This window comes from Eulemur rufifrons, chromosome 3 (genome assembly GCF_041146395.1).
Source record: "Eulemur rufifrons isolate Redbay chromosome 3, OSU_ERuf_1, whole genome shotgun sequence".
Lineage (NCBI taxonomy): Eukaryota > Metazoa > Chordata > Mammalia > Primates > Lemuridae > Eulemur > Eulemur rufifrons.
In genome coordinates this window covers 5,922,892-5,932,130 of record NC_090985.1, presented here as the reverse complement: position 1 = coordinate 5,932,130, position 9,239 = coordinate 5,922,892, and the positions used below count along the sequence as shown (strand labels likewise).

The 9,239-nt window shown below is 52.8% G+C and overlaps 1 protein-coding gene across 1 annotated transcript in view; it reads left to right on the top strand.

Annotated features, from left to right (window-relative positions):
* Positions 1–858: 858 nt before the first annotated feature.
* ZNF710 (zinc finger protein 710) overlaps positions 859–9,239 on the top strand; it is a 67,793-nt gene continuing 59,412 nt past the window's right edge. Inside the window, exon 1 of the mRNA XM_069465716.1 lies at positions 859–1,159. The gene's annotated coding sequence lies outside the window, so the exon portion shown is untranslated. The remainder of the gene's footprint in view (positions 1,160–9,239) is intronic.

The following is a 9,239-nucleotide window of genomic DNA, read 5'->3' as shown; positions in this document are numbered from 1 at the left end:
CCAGCGGCCACGCCTCGGCGCCCCCCAGCAGTGCGCCCGGGGCCGAGGCCCAGGCCCTGCGCTTGAGGACCCCGCAAAACCGCCGATCCCAGGGGCTCCGCTGAGTCCTTCCCTACCTCGGCCGCGGCGCTCACGGCCCGCGCCGCTCCCTCTAGTCTGGCCGTCTAGGGCTCTGCTAACAGCTGTTTTAAAGCTTTTACTGTTCAGTGCTCTGCGGGGATGTTCCCAGCCCATCTGCCTACTTTAAAAATACATAAGTAAAGAACACACCCAGCCTTCCACCTCTGGCTGGGGAGGGGGCGGACGCGGCGCCTCTCGCCCGCACTTGGGAAGGCGCAGGCACCCCGGAGCCGCGCCCGCGCCCGCGCCCGCACCGGCCCTCCTCTCGGGAGGCCGCCCGGGCTTCCCATGGGGGGGCAGGCCCCCGGCCCCCTTTGTGCCGGGCAGGGCCGGGCCCCCCATTTCCATGAGAGGTTCGGACGCTCCCCTCTCCCCCGCTTCAGTTAATCTTTGTTCCCCTTTTCTGCTGAGAGGAGAAAAAAAAAGAGAAAGAAAGAAAAGAAGGAAAAAAGGCGTGACTTGATTTTCAAACGAAACTCCCACAGCAAACAAAACCCTTTTAGAGAAATAAGAAAGGAGGAAGAAGGAAGAAAAGAGGGAAGAAAAAAAAAGGGGGCAAGAAAACCCTCCAGGTTTTCAATTCGAGTGGGAGAGTTGAACCGAAAGAAAGGAAGAAAAATCCTCTCTGCGGTAGAAAGAGAAAAGAAAACTTGGGCTGACAAGAGGGGGGTGTAGGGGGGTGGAAGGAAGTGAGAAAACAAAAGAGAGATAAAAGGGCTGCTTTTCTGTCTCTCTCTTCCTCTGCTAGCTGGGTTAGGAGGAGCTGTTTTGCATCCCTTCACGTCAGCCCTGCCTCATTCCCTTCTTCCAGGGAGGGAGAGAGCGCGAGCGAGAGAGCGAGCGGGGGGAGGAGGGGGAGAGAGACAGAGAGAGAAAGAGAGGAGCCGGAGGGAGGGCGGCAGGAGCAGGCGGCGGGCGCGCGTGGAGGCGGGCGGCGGGCGCACAGCAGCAGCCGGGCGGTGGGCAGCCAGGAGCCCCCGGCCCCGGCCCGGCCCGGCCCGCCTCGGGCCCCAGCGCAGGAGCCGCGCCCGGACCCAGGGTGAGTGTCCCGCGCGGCCCGCAGCCCCCGGCCCCGCAGCCCCGGGCGGCGCGCCGGCGGGGGCGCGGGGGGCGCGGGGGTGGGTCGCTGCGGCCGCGGCCGACCCGCCCCCCGCCTCTCCCCGGGGACGGCCGCGCGCAGGCCCGCGCCGCGCTGCAAACATGTCGTCTTTTCCTTTCACTTCCACATTCCCTCATGCCGGAGAGCTGGAGGGAGAGAGGGAGAGCCGGGGAAAGAGGGAGAGATGGCGTCTGGGGTGGGGGGAGCGGAGGGAGAGGGGGAAGGGAAGGAGGGAGGGAGCGAGCGAAAGAGGGCGAGAGCGAGGAGAGCGCGCGAATGAGGGAGAGAGAGACAGAGAGAGAGAGAGAGAAGCAAAAATGAAAGGAAAGCGCCGCGGCGGAGCGGGAGGCCCGGGAGGCGCCGGCCGCTCTCGGGCCCGCACGTGGGTGTCGCGGCGCTCGGTGCGCTCCCCCCGCACCCGGCCCAGGACTCAAAGTTTCACCCCCTCGCTGCCCCGCCCCTACGGCTGCCCACAAACTTTATTCTCGGAGCGGGTGGGGTTGCGGCGCGTCCCCGCCGGCCGGGGGTGGGGGAGGACTGAGCGCGCCGCTGGGGGTGTAGGGGGCGCCCCCGGGGGCAGTTGGCTGCTGCTCGCAGGGCGCCGTGGGACCCTGCCCGGCCGGCGTTGGGGCGGCCCGGGCCGGGACCTATGGTAGGAGCTCGGTGGCTGTGGGGGTGACGGGCGGGGTCCCCGCGGCCGGTCTTTAGCCTCTGGTGGCTCAGCCCCCCTTCCTCGTCGCCCTCTCTCCGTCTTCTCGCGGTCATTTTCCTAATTGGACGGAGCTGTGGGGCGTGATCGCGAGCGTCAGATCGGGGCCCCCAGGCTCCCAGGTGGGCGCGGGGGCTCAGAGACCGAGGGGCAGCCCCTGGCTCCCCACCCCGGGCGCGCAGACCCCACAGATCCGGCCCCTGTGCCCCCGCCCCGCTAACCGCGGACTTGCTAACTAGTGCGTATCGGGTTTTTTTCCAACTTGCCTTTTAAGATGACTTTTATGGGCGTTGCAACTGCTTCCCTACAGTCTGAGCTGTAGTTTGGGAAGATTTAAGAGACCAGGGAGGTGCTTGTCTGGGTTTTAACTAACCCAAAGCGGTCATTAATGTGTCTCTAAGCTCTTTGAGATGGTTCGGACAAGGCGTAGCAGTACCTTGGGTGCGTTTTCACAGGGACATTGCGAGGTGCTTATCCTTTCCTGTCTGAGGGACCATCCTGGTGGCCCCCCCTTGAGCTGTGGGCCGAGTACCCTACTTGCGAAGAGCACCCGGAGCCCCTTTAATTCTGTGCAAAATGGAAACTCCGGGCCGGTGTCGACCTGAAGTGTCCCCGTGGGTGCCTGGGAAATTCACAAAACTCCTCTACAGGTGTGCAGAGAAGGACTTTGTGCTCTATGGGGTCACCAGCTGGCTTTGAAGCTGCCCTCCCAGTCCTGTGTTTGTACACGTGTAAGTAAAAACAGTCAAAGTTCATACCTGCCAAGTAGAGGACTGGGGGCCTGCATCCCTATCGCGTCCAGAACCAGTGGGGCCATGTGGGGGAAGGGAAGACAACCGTCCTTAACGTCATTAGATATTAGAAAATGTAGTCCTAATGTTTGCAGTCAAAGCTGATGGGCCTGTCTGGTCTTGATTTTTGAGACTTAGTATGGCCATCTATTTCATACTTGTTTTAAAGTAGATGTTATCTTCTGTAGCTTTCATGGTGCTTTTGTCAGCTGGCCTTCAAGCCAGGGGTCACCCTGCACCAGGCTCCTGCCAGTGTGGAGCAGAACCTGCAGTTGCCCATCTGTTGGTGCTCCGGTTGTCTTCTGGAGCTGGCTTTCCTGCTTTGAGGGCAGTGGGGGTAGAGCTGCTTTCTTTTGGGTAGGGGAAGTTGGACATTTGGGTCACATTTTCTTCCTCTAGCCTGGCTGGGTGTCTGGGTGGAGGGGGCTACAGTGAGTTGAAGTGGGGATAAGAGGTTCACTCCTAGAGCCTTTTGCTTACCTGCTCGGAGCTGATTCCTGGGTGAGTCCTCATCCCATGTGTGTGGCCAGTGGGCCATTTGTTCTGTGCTTGGGTCATTTCCATTCCAACCAGGCGTTTCCTACCGGGGAGACTTATTTTAGGCTCTCTGTCTAGAGACAAGGAGACAGACAAGGTCTGGAATGGTTTTCGAGTTGGAGGAAAGGAGACTAATGGGACCACCAGAGATTTTGCACTTCTATTTTAGGTTTGCCTTGTGGCCCAGAGATATTTCTAGCGGAGTTGTGCTTGGAAAGAAGCATGATTTCTTTCTAGAAGGGAATAAAAAAATAAATAAAAGGAGGAGCCCGATGCATCTTGGAGACAGGTGCAGGCTCACTGGTCCCACCAGCACTGATGCTCTGCGCAGGCATCTCACCTGGCTTGCTCACCCCCAGATCCCTCATGCCTGGCCAGAGCCTGGCCCGGGGCAGGCACTCCTTTTGTTGAATTAAGGATCTGTGAATCTGCTGGGTCTCATGTTAATGGTGGCTGATCCCAGCCTTTGACTTCAGAGCTGGAAGAGGACTTTAGAGATTGTCTAAAAGCAACTGAGGGAGGAAGGAGGCTCCATGCCCAGGATTACACAGTAAGTGGCAGAGCCAGCACTCAAACCTGAGCTTTCAGAGTCTGTTTCTAGTGCTCTTTGCACAAGGCCGCTGCTTCTGTTACTGCTGGGGATCCTGAGTCAAGCTCAGTTCAAAGAATGTGGCTATGAGAACGTGAAAGTGTGGGCTCATGCTACACAGAGGAGACAGGTACATGGAGTGCCTTATGTTCTGGGTATGTTACATACACTGTTCTGGAGGATTTGACTGGCCAGTGTGACAACTAGGGGACCTGGGTGATTCTGGCTGTTTTAACACTGCCGCCTTCAAAGTCCAGCAGTTCAGAGGATCAGAAGTTTAGTCATCAGGATGTTCCTACATCACACCATTTTTTGATCTGGAATGCTTTCTTCATACTTTGACTTGTGTGTGATTTATTTAGGATTGGTCAGGGGAGAAGAACAGGGATGTAAGGAAAGGCCTGAGACCTGAACTGATCTCTATTTGTGGATTAAATCTCCTACTAGGATGTCATTTTGTGAGGATAGAAGTCTGCTTTGTTCATGGCTGAGCCCCTGTGCCTAAAACAGGGCCCAGTACATTGTAGGCTCTCAAGAAACCCCTGTTGAATGAAGACACTAGACATTAGGAAAAGATTTCCCTCGCAGAAGGAACCCATGAATGACACACAGAGGCAGGGACAGGGAGGTGATTGATGGGAGCTGCAGAGTTGTGCTGTGAGTCATTGCATCAAACAAGCTCCAGACAGGTGAGGCAGGAGGGGGCTGGGAAGCAGTGATCCTCAATAGGGTGGAGCCACTGGGTGGAGACTTGTGCAAAACAATAGAGAGGTTTTGCACTGGACTCAGATATAGGGCGAATAATAATAATCATGTATCCTGGTCCAGGATTATGCTAAGTGCTTTATGTATATGTCTCCCTTGGTCCTTGCAGGTGCTGGCTCTGGCATTGTTATTCGCATTTGGCAGAGGCGTTAAGTTGTCCAAGGGCACAGAGCTGGTACCTAAACCCAGACAGACTGACTTCAAACTTTGCCTCCCTAGAATGATGATGTGGTCACACCTCTCTGCCCATGCAAAGGAGCTGGGCATTCAGTGCTTTGGGGTTCCTTGAAAGGATGGCAGCAGAAAAATGGAAAAAGAACTTGTTGGTCGGCCTGTCGCAGAGAGTCTGGTCGGGGAGTGTGCCCACTGCTTCCGTTGCTGGGGCCCTCACACAGTGGCTGAAGGTGGTCCGCTCAGTGAGGACTGTAAGGGAATGCTCAATTTTCAGGGGCCTAATTGTTCCCCAGGCAGAGTGGCTAGTGCCAGATCAGGGCTATTTTGCACTTGATAAAGATTTAGGAGACCTTTTTATTGGAAAAGTTTCCTTTTCAACTTGCAAGTTTAGTTGGCTTATATTTGAAACTGGTGGGAATTTTAAAGCTAAGAAATGTCACTGTTGGCCTTGAGGCCTCCAGAAAGTGTTTCCCACGAGTGTAAACATTACCTTCCCACTCCAGGAAGCGGGTACAGCCCATTCCAGACCACGGCAGCTACTGTTTATTGGCAGCATGTGATTCACTAGACACTGTGCTGGTCCAGTCCTCATGGAGCTTGCAGTCAGTCACCCTGGGAGGCACACATTAAACTAATAATTACACAAATAATCTTTAATTACAGTTGTTATAAATGCTTCAAAGGAAAAAGTACAGAGGCTCAGGAGCCAATGATGGAGGAGGGGGAAGGGAGGCTTTTCTGAAGAAGGGGCATTTACACAGCCACCTGCAGGGTGGGTGAAGGGGCTTTACCCAGGGTGGTACAGTCCGTTAGCCTTGACATAAACCTTGTGACTCTATGTGGTCTGTGGACCAGCAGCATCAGCATCCAGGCCCCTCAGCAGACCTGCTGAATCTGCATTTTAACGAGATTCACCTGCACGGCAACGTCTCGGAGGCATTCAAAGTACTGAACTGGGAGGTTCTCAGCTTTGCAGTGAACTAGTTGGATGACCCTGGGCAAGTCACTTCTCTGGCAATTAATGAGGGGATTAGGCAATCTCACTCGTTTCTTCTGACTTCTCCGATCTTTGGCTTTTTCTGGTTTACTATCTCCAGGCTTGTTGAGGTTGAGGACCTGGGCTGACCCAGCATCCGTGCCTGCGTTGCCTTTGGTGGGGACCCAGCAGGCCCTAGTTCATGACTGGGTCTGCCTTCACTGAAGATGGGCTAGACTGTCAGAGCTTTTGAGATGGATCAGAATGATTCCCCAAAAGTATGTTGGATCTTTGTTGCACACAGCGAGATTATCTTAAGGTGTGCCTGAGAGGATCTGGCCTAAAGGAAGAGAAAAACTGGCAAGGATCAAAAGGGCTTTGGGGAAGAAAGGTGTAACGTTTCTGCCAAAAGCAGAATCTAAAACAAGGGGAAAGAGAGAAGTGCTGAATAGTTCTGTGCATGGAAACATAATACTATGAATTCCCTTGGAGTTTCATCCCTAGGAACCTCGAGTCATGATAGAGAGGGCTGAAATCAGGGCTTCTTGACCCTTGCAGTGGTGGGCTTCAGGGGTCCATGTACATGAAGCTGTGCAGAGGGTTACATATATGCACTTTTCTGGGAAGAAGACCCATGGCTTTCACCAGTCTGTGGCTCCAAGGACTAGTCAACTGTCTTTCTTAACTAACCTCACTCAGCTCTTTTATTATATGGCACTTACTATGTGCCCAGTACAATTCTAAGCACTTTTTTTTTTTTTTTTTTTTTGAGACAGGCTCTTGCTCTGTCTCCAGGGCTAGAGTGCAGTGGCGTCATTATAGCTCACTGCAACCTCAGACTCCTACACTCCACTGATCCTCCTCTTTCAGCCTCCAGAGTAGCTGGGACTAGAGGCACGTGCAGTACACCTGGCTAATTTTTCCGTTTTTTGTAGAGATGGGATTTTACTCTCGTCAGGCTGGTCTCAAACTCCTGGCCTCAAGCAATCTTCCCACCTGGGCCTCCCAAAGTGCTAGGATTACAGGTGTGAGCCACCACGTCCGACCAGCACTTTACATATACATATATGTATTAGCTCATGTAGGTTAAACACCTTTCCCAAGGTCACAGACCTAGTAAACATCAGAGCCAGGATTGGAGCCCAGGCAGTCGGGCCCCAGGGTCCCTGCTGGCAAAGTATCTTAGTAACAGGGCAGGCAGGATTAGGGCTGAGCTCCTTTTGGTAGCACAGAGATTGAGATGACAGAGGCCCCCTCCCCCACCTCCACTTTGCAAGTAAGTGCCTCCCAGTTGTTCATGTATAAAACAGAAAGGATTTTCCCAAGGAGGCAACATGTGAATAGTGCCAGGTTGCCGGGCTAGCCCATGAAAGCCTGTATTGCTATTGGGCCCAACTCATGCTTGCTTGCAAAGAAAAGAATTAGAAAATAAGGCTGCTGCAGCACTAAAGGCTAAATTAAAAATTCTAGAATCAGAAAGAAGGCACTTGAGGAATTGTATCCTTAAATAAGGGGGGTGAAGTGGTAACAGGAAATTGGGGTGGCTTCTGAAAGAGAGGGATTAAAGGATGTTAGACCCAAAGTAGAGCCAGATACATGTTGAATCAGCAGCTTCAAAAGGTAAAGTAACTGGGTTTTATTACTAGTGAATGTGTGTAACTCACAGGCCTGACCCTTCCCCCATTCCTAGTGCTTTACCCCAAGTACAGAGACCTTTTGTCTTCTCTTTCATTTCTGTGTTATCTGAATTTTTATCTAGTATGTATTATCTTTATTATATATACATGTATGTATACATGTTTGTAAATGGAGTAAAAGGACAATTAAAAGTGGCCCAGAGATATGGCCCAGGGGTTTTGGTTCTGTCTTTGACAGCCACCATTGTAAAGGAATTTCTGATATTAAATATATATGCTCTATTGTGTGTATGTTTCTGGGAGTACTGAGAGACTGTAGGAAATGTGAGGATTTTCAGTGCAGTCAGAAGCTGTGAATAAGGGATCACATTGTGGCCCAACTGTCTTCCCTTTCTTCCTTCCCTACCCCCAGCGTGTGAATATACAGAAGTGAAATGAGGTTGGAATGATTACTGCAGAAAGCAGGAATGTCGGCCCTCCACATTTAAATGGGAAACGATAACTTTTGTGATGACTCTTGGTCGTGTGTGATTTGGCTTCTGGGTGGTGCCTGGATGCCATCCCCACCCCATCCCATTCCCAGTAGGACAACAAGGGAATGGGCTTCCAGATTGGGCAGGCTGTCCTGCATATGTTTGGTAGAACACAGTGGCCACACTTTAGTGGTTGTTTTATGCATCACACCCGAGTGTTCTCACAAGGACCATATCCAAGCCCGAAGCAACAGGTACCCTTTGGAGGCTGGCGGTGCCTGTTGGTTAATCCCACACTATGATGTCTGATCCTGGGCCCCCCAGGCTCACAAGCCCTCACCTCACATCAGGGCTCCATTCTCTAGGTGCAGATCTCAAGGCCATTTGTAGACTTGTCATTACCCAGAAGCGGGTAACCTCTGAAATTCTGAACTCTTCCTGTCTTCACCCTGCACAGCCCATCTTGAACCAACCCTGCCTCTCCCTGCCTCAAGCTGGGAGACCTGTGCCCACGCTCCTGGGCTATTCACCACCATCAACCCCACTCCTTGTTCCTCTGTGTCCTTCCCTGGACTGGGCACCCCACATCCTCCTATACCCCAATTCCCCACCTACAGCTACAGACACACCTGTCTTCCCCTCCCTGACCCCTCTCCTATATCCCTTAACTTCACCCTAGGATTTCACAAAGAAGAGTCCATTCTTTCTGTCCCACTTCCTTTCTCCCCTTCTCCTCTCCAGCTCAACAACAGTGGAGGGCATTTCACCTCCCACTCCAGCTAGCTCTCGCAGAGGTCCCTGGCAACCTCCTAATCACACCTGGGGACCCATTTTGTGACCTCTACTTACCCGACTTCTCCATAGCAGGTACTGTCATGAACAGTCTTCCCCCTACCCTGGGTCTGGCTCATCACTCTGGGTCCTTCTCCTACTTCTCTGATCTTGCTTTTTCTGCCATTCCTTCTTATTCTTGCTAGGCTTTGGCGTGTTGGCCACGGTTCTCTGCTACTTGCTTCTCTGCCATGACTATGGTTTCTGCTTGCATGTCAAGGACTCAGCTTATATCTTTGTCCTCATGTCTTCTATAGACAGCCTAGGGCTGGATTTCCTTTTTTTTTTTTTTTTAATGGGGAGGAGGAGGAGGGATAGTTTTTTTGTTTGTTTGTTTGTTTTTTGTTGTTGTTTTTTTTTTTTATGGGGAGGAGGAGAAGGGATAGGGAGGGAAGAACTCTCTTTTTTTTTTTTTTTCCTGAGACAGAGTCTCACTCTGTTGCCCAGGCTAGAGTGTTGTGGCGTCAGCCTAGCTCACAGCAACCTCAAACTCCTGGGGTCGAGCAATCCTCCTGCCTCAGCCTCTTGAGTAGCTGGG